Source organism: Bison bison, unplaced genomic scaffold (assembly GCF_000754665.1).
Source record: "Bison bison bison isolate TAMUID 2011002044 unplaced genomic scaffold, Bison_UMD1.0 scf7180017864295, whole genome shotgun sequence".
Classification (NCBI taxonomy): domain Eukaryota; kingdom Metazoa; phylum Chordata; class Mammalia; order Artiodactyla; family Bovidae; genus Bison; species Bison bison.
Genome location: NW_011494867.1, coordinates 12034369 through 12040521, shown reverse-complemented (window position 1 = coordinate 12040521; position 6153 = coordinate 12034369). Strand labels below are relative to the sequence as shown.

General features: G+C 53.9%; 1 long non-coding RNA gene across 1 annotated transcript in view; it reads left to right on the top strand.

Annotated features, from left to right (window-relative positions):
* The first annotated feature begins 459 nt into the window (after positions 1-459).
* LOC104996553 overlaps positions 460-6153 on the top strand; it is a 76455-nt gene continuing 70761 nt past the window's right edge. Inside the window, exon 1 of the long non-coding RNA XR_826214.1 lies at positions 460-528. This is a non-coding gene — a long non-coding RNA (uncharacterized LOC104996553). The remainder of the gene's footprint in view (positions 529-6153) is intronic.

Below are 6153 nucleotides of genomic sequence, written 5' to 3'. Positions count from 1 at the left end.
GAGGCTTCTTTTCGAGGCTCCGCCTGGCCCCGGCTGAGTGATACTGCAGCATCAGTGCCCGGGTGTCAGTGGCAGTGCCGCCCATCGTGGGTGCTCGTGTGGCACGGGGAGGGGAGACCTTGAGCAAACTCCAGGAAGAAGAAACCCCGTTCTCCCTGCTTTCCCAGAACCCAAGGGCTTCCACACTTCGGGAACGTGTTGATTTTGAACCTGAGCCCGTCGTGGACCTGGACACAGATCAAAGAGGGTGCATTGTTTTTCCTAAAAGTGTTGGGACACATCAGATCAGCAGAATTTCAGGTGCTGTGACTCAGCGTTTCCTCTATGGCTACTACCTTCCCCGCCTGCCCCCGAGGAGGAGGAATACAGCTCTCTGCCTCAGGGAGGGAGGCGCCCAGCGTGGAGCTCAAGGTCATGGGACTTGGCGTCCACAGAACAGGTTTAAATGTGCCTTTACCAGCTGCTCAGACGACCACGGGCAAGCGCCTCTGCTTCCCTGGACTCCGGCATCTCTTATTGACAGTGAGGGTAAGCGTGGGGGCTCCTCACCGCGTGCCGTGTTCAGGATTAGTGAGAAAATGGGAAATGCATGCAGGTCCCTCTCAAGGAGTTTGGCACAGAGTGGCCGCTCGGTTAGTGACTAGTTCCTTCCGTTGTCCCCTCCAGAGGTCGCCTCACACCCTAGTGCATCGTCCCGACCTCCCCTCTGTAAGCACCTGCTTCTCTTCTCCGTGTGCTCTCTTGGCATGGAGATGGAGTGGGGCCGTGCAGGGGGTCAGTGCCCTGAGTGCACCCCTCTTGTTTAAGAAGTGGGAGTAGGTGGGCAAACGCCCAGCCCTTCTGTCCATCAGGGCAATGATTCCAAGGTGTCTTCCATGGCTGCCCAAGTGTCCCCAGCAGGCCAGCACCACCCCTCCTTCTCATTATGCCCCCAGGCTGGTTTCTCCCTCTCGTTCCCATCCCCCAACCCCCTCCAGGCACTTCCTGCTTGTACCTCCAAAACAGCTCATTGTCCCCACGTGTGCTAGTGGGGGGGACTGGACAAAGACAGCACTGGTATCAACAGTGCTGGATGCTGGTCTAGAAATGCCCATGTACTTGTCGTGCAGACTTTCTTACAGCAGCTCAGAGGTGTCTAGAGCTAGATGGGGAGCAAGGGGCCTGTAGGCCCACAGCAGCACCAGACTTGGGCTCCACCCTGGAATGCTGGGCGCCATGGGTGTTTGGGGTGGGAGGCAGTAGACACCCTCACATCCGAGTTTTAGCTTCAGAGTCTGGAATCCAGACATCACGATGTAATCTGGACTTCCTCATCTTTCTGGAAGGTGGACACATGGCTTTTGCAATAAAGAAAAAAGATATTTGGAAGCCCTAAGAGTGGCGTGACACGGAGCCTTGTGCCGGTGGATGGGAGCCGTGAAGTCATGCCAGCTTAAGGCAGTGAGGTCAGGCTTCAGGATTCCTGTAGAATCTGGTGAAGCTGATAGATTTTGGCGGCAGGAGAGTGGACTCCCGCGTGGGATTCTGCACCTGGTGCAGGCAGGCTCACAGAACCACAGAGCAGATGTGGGCCCAGTGATCACTCAGCTTGGATGAGTTTTATAACAACTCAGGCAGGACATTCTGAGGACGTTGGAGCTGAGTGCTTGAGCCTTGATGCTGGGGACGGGCTTCCACTCGCTCCAGGAAGAGCCTGAGAGAGCAGAGGCCTTTCTCAGGACACGGGGCCCATGGAGGCTGGGGGAGCAGGGACACAGGCAGGACCTTCACTGCAGGTTGCAGCTTAGATTTGGAAAGAGCTTTGGAAGCTGGGGACGACACTGACACTCACGCGAGTGGTCATCATTGACACTGGGTGGCCAGGCCAGGCCTCTGCTCCCCAGGCTGGCACTGGGCGGGGGGAGCTTGGGGTCTGTCCCTGCTCTGGCTGCCTCAAGCCACCACAAGCCACCGCCCCACCCGGCTCCGGGGACACCGAGTGTCTTGTGCAGGAACATTCGAAGGCCCTAGAGTCTGCTGTTGATTTTTAAACTGCAAACAAGAATGTATTCATTCCCCGGGCTTCGCCATAGCCTTACATTATCCACTTAGAGTCACGTTACAAAAATAGCTTTCAACCGTCTTGCTTGAAATATTGGACACATCCACTCACTGACAGGGAGGTTTCGTTTGGTCGTCTAGCTGGGCTTCAGGGCATAACTTTTCACGCTGATGGCATACACACCCATCACTTTGACACGAAAAGGGATGTTGATATTTATTTTTCCCTCGAGAAAATGATGGGGGAACAGGCAGAATAAAAAGAATTTCCAGAACGGCCCACACCAACCCTCACCACGTCTCTGCGGGTGGGGAGTTTTCCCGGGCCTTGAATTCCTTTGGTTTGAGAAAGAGCCCCTTTTCCACCCTAAAGAGCGGGGGCCTCCTAGCGATGTGGGCTCCTCTCACCTCGGCTGCCCACACTCCCAACACTTGGGGAGGCTTAAAAAAAATGCCAGTGCCGGAGACTCACCTGAGGCCCATTCAGTCTTCATCCCCAGTGGCGCTGATGGGCGGCCAGTTTGAGAAGCCCTGCGTCAGCCAGCCCCGCCCTTGGGTGGGAGAACGAGGAGGTCGTAGTGGCTCAGAGCCGTGCGTGATCAGGGGTGCGTCTGCGTGATGACTGCCCGGGCTCCCAGTCTTCCTGCTGCTGCCCCACCCAGGGCGCCCCCCCCATCTCTCACTTGGTGACACCCTTTTCTTATTTTATTTATTTTTATTTTTTATGATATTCAATTAAGTTTTATTTAAAAAAAAAAAAAACTTTTAACATTGAGGTAACTGTAGATTCACATGCAGTTGTAAGAAGTAATACAGCACGATCCCCCAGTACCCTCATCCAGGTCCCCCATAGCAGCCCCTGTGTCCCCACGGTGTGGCAACCCTGACAGGAAACCCAGCATGCCACGACCCCTCCGCCTGTTCAGACTTCACCGGCGTTCACTCATTCGTGCGTGTGTGTGTGCGTGCTTTGTCCTGTGCAGTTTTGTGACACAGGTCCACCCATCCAGTCAGCACGCAGGACAGCTCCGTCGCACCCCAAGGGTCCCTCGTGCCCCATTCTGTAGCCTCCATCTCTCCCCTCCACTCCGCAGCAGACACTGGCCCGCTCTCCTCCTCTGTCAGCTTGTCACATCCGCAGGGTTATACAGATAGAATCTCGCTGTGTGTGACCTTTTGGGGCAGGCTTTTTTCGCTCAGTGCCATTTTCTCGTGCTTTATCCATGCCGTCTGACATGTCTGCGGCTCTCCACTGCTGTGTAGTTTTCCCCCCAGCCTTGCACCACTCTCTGTGTGATGCTCACCTTGGGAAAGACACTGGGCTTGTGTCAGCTCTTCTCTGCTTTGAATAAAGCCACATTCACAAGTTTTTATGTGAACATAAACCTTCATTAAACATGAAAAATTTCATGACTTTCAGTGAAAAATTATGGGAACACATCTTGTTGGTCTTCCTGCTCAGCCGCTCGTGCCTGGCAGCTCACGAGAATGAGCTTCTCGTGTTCCCCTCACGACGCAAGCCTGACCCTGCCACCACCCTTGAGAGGGTTGGGTGTGCCATTCAGAGCCCCTTGGCTGGGTGCAAGCCTGCTCCTCTCTCCCAGGCCGAGGGCTGTGAATTCCTTTCTCTCTCTCTGCTTGAGCATCCCCACCTGGAAAATACAAACAAGAATAGCGCCCACCTCCCAGACCGCCATGGGCATGACACGATTGCATGTGTGTAGTGGTCTGAGCTCCACGCCTCAGTTCAGCTCAGCTCAGTTGCTCAGTCGTGTCCAACTTTTTGCGACCCCATGAATCACAGCACGCCAGGCCTCCCTGTCCATCACCAGCTCCCGGAGTTCACTGAAACTCAGGTCCATTGAGTGGGTGATGCCATCCAGCCGTCTCGTCCTCTGTCGTCCCTTCTCCTCCTGCCTAGCACATGGTAAACATCCAGTAAGCGTTGGCTGTTGCTGTCACCACCTGCTGGGCCCCCTCCCTCTATGAGCTCCTGTCAGATCTGCTCTCCTTTCATGCCTCAGGCTCGATGTGCTCCCTCTGAGGCTCTGGTTCACGGCACCCTCTCTTCATGCGACACTCTTCCTTTCCTCTCTTTCCTTGGTTAATATCACTTCCTCCAGGAAGCCTTCCCTGACTCACCAGCCAGGTCAAGGGTCTTTGAAAGTCACTGGGGCACCTACTCCATTTTCAGGTCACTCATCACAATTGCTAATCATCTGTGTGTCTTTTTAGAACGCAACTTCTACAAGGGAAAGAATTGGGTCTTCCGTGTCTACTAAATGGTGCCACATGGATATAACGGGTGCTCAGTTAGTGCTGTCTCACGAATGAGGGAATGAAAGACTCTCATTGTTGGCGAAGCAGGCAGCACTCTCACACCACTGCCTTTCAGTGCCTGCCCCTTGGAGCAGGGCTGTGTGGTCCACACCCACACGCCGGGCACACTGGCAAGAACAAGCCTGGACCCTCCCCTTTGCGCCTCAGCAGCATCTTGACTCTGCCTCTAGGCTGGCCTGGGTGGACGTCCCTGCTCAGGGTGGACACTGCCTGTTCCTACTTGGGGCCCTTCTCTGTGCTGTGGCACATAGATCTTGGCATCTCTGTAGCATTTTCTGTGTAGCTGCCTCTTCCCTTTTCTTTCTTTCTGTTTGTTGATATGAAGTTCACATAATATAAAATTAACTGTAAAGCAGACGATTGCGTTTAGTGCATTTAGTGTGCTCTACAATCACCACCTCTAACTGGGCCGAATGTTCTAGTCAGCCGAAAGAAGCCTTGGTACCCATGGTGACATCACCTCTTCCTGCCTTCCTCCACCCCTGGAAACCACCATCTGCTCTCTGTCTCTGTGGATGTGCAGGTTCTGGACAGTTCACAGACGGACTCATCAGTATGTGGTCTTCTCTGACGGGCTTTGTTCACTCAGTGTGGCGCCCTTGAGGTCCTTCCGTGTTGTAACGTGTGTCAGGACTTCACCCCTTCCAGGGGTTCAGCGGTGTTCCGTTGTATGGAGCGGCCACACCTGTGTTTATCCACCGTCGATGGGCATTGGGGTCATTTCTACCTTCGTGGGTTCGGTGAATGGTGCAGGCAAGAACATTTGTGTACGTGTCGTTGACCACCTGCTCTCCGCTGCAGGGGCCATACCTCGGAGTGGGCATGCCGGGTCACATGCTAATTCTGTGTGAACCTTCTGAGGAGCTGGCAGCCCGTTGTCCACTGTGGCTGCCCTGTGCTACACACCTTTGGTGTGTGTTTCTCTCCTGGTTTCTCCGAAGCGTGTCCACTCCGGATATTGCCCCCGGCCCGTGGCCCCAGCTGTCCTCCGGCCGGCCTCCCTGCCCCACCCCTGCTTCCCTGCCCACGTGGACACCGAGGCGCTGCTTGTCTTGGTTGGAATCCTGGCCCACTGCATGCAAGCTGGATGCTGCTGGGGCAGTCAGAGCCGTCCCGAGCCTCTGTCTCAGCTGATAAAGCAGGGCTGATAGAGTTGTCACAAGGATGAAGTGAGCTGTGACACAGGCAGTGCTGGCAGCGGGACTGCTCATCGTAACTGTGACCATGAGCTGTCCCTCCTTCATGCAATCCCCCAGGAGGAGAGCCCAGCATGGCCCCTGTCCCGGGCCTTATAAGCAGTTGGAGAGACAAGGCTTTCCCACAGGGAAAGCCTTCCTAACCCTTGGAAGGTACTTGGTTACCACTTACTGGTTCTGAAAATGACATGAAACAGCAGTATAATGGATCCATGCTGGATTTTATGGTGCAGATGGAAAATGAGCTATTTGAGAAGGACTTAAAGCTCAACATTCAGAAAATGAAGATCATGGCATCTGGTCCCATCACTTCATGGGAAATAGATGGGGAAACAATGGAAACAGTGTCAGACTTTATTTTTTGGGGCTCCAAAATCATTACAGATGGTGATTGCAGCCATGAAATTAAAAGATGCTTACTCCTTGGAAGGAAAGTAATGACCAACCTAGATAGGATATTCAAAAGCAAAGACATTACTTTGCCAACAAAGGTTTGTCTAGTCAAGGCTATGGTTTTTCCAGTGGTCATGTATGGATGTGAGAGTTGGACTGTGAAGAAAGCTGAGCACCAAAGAAT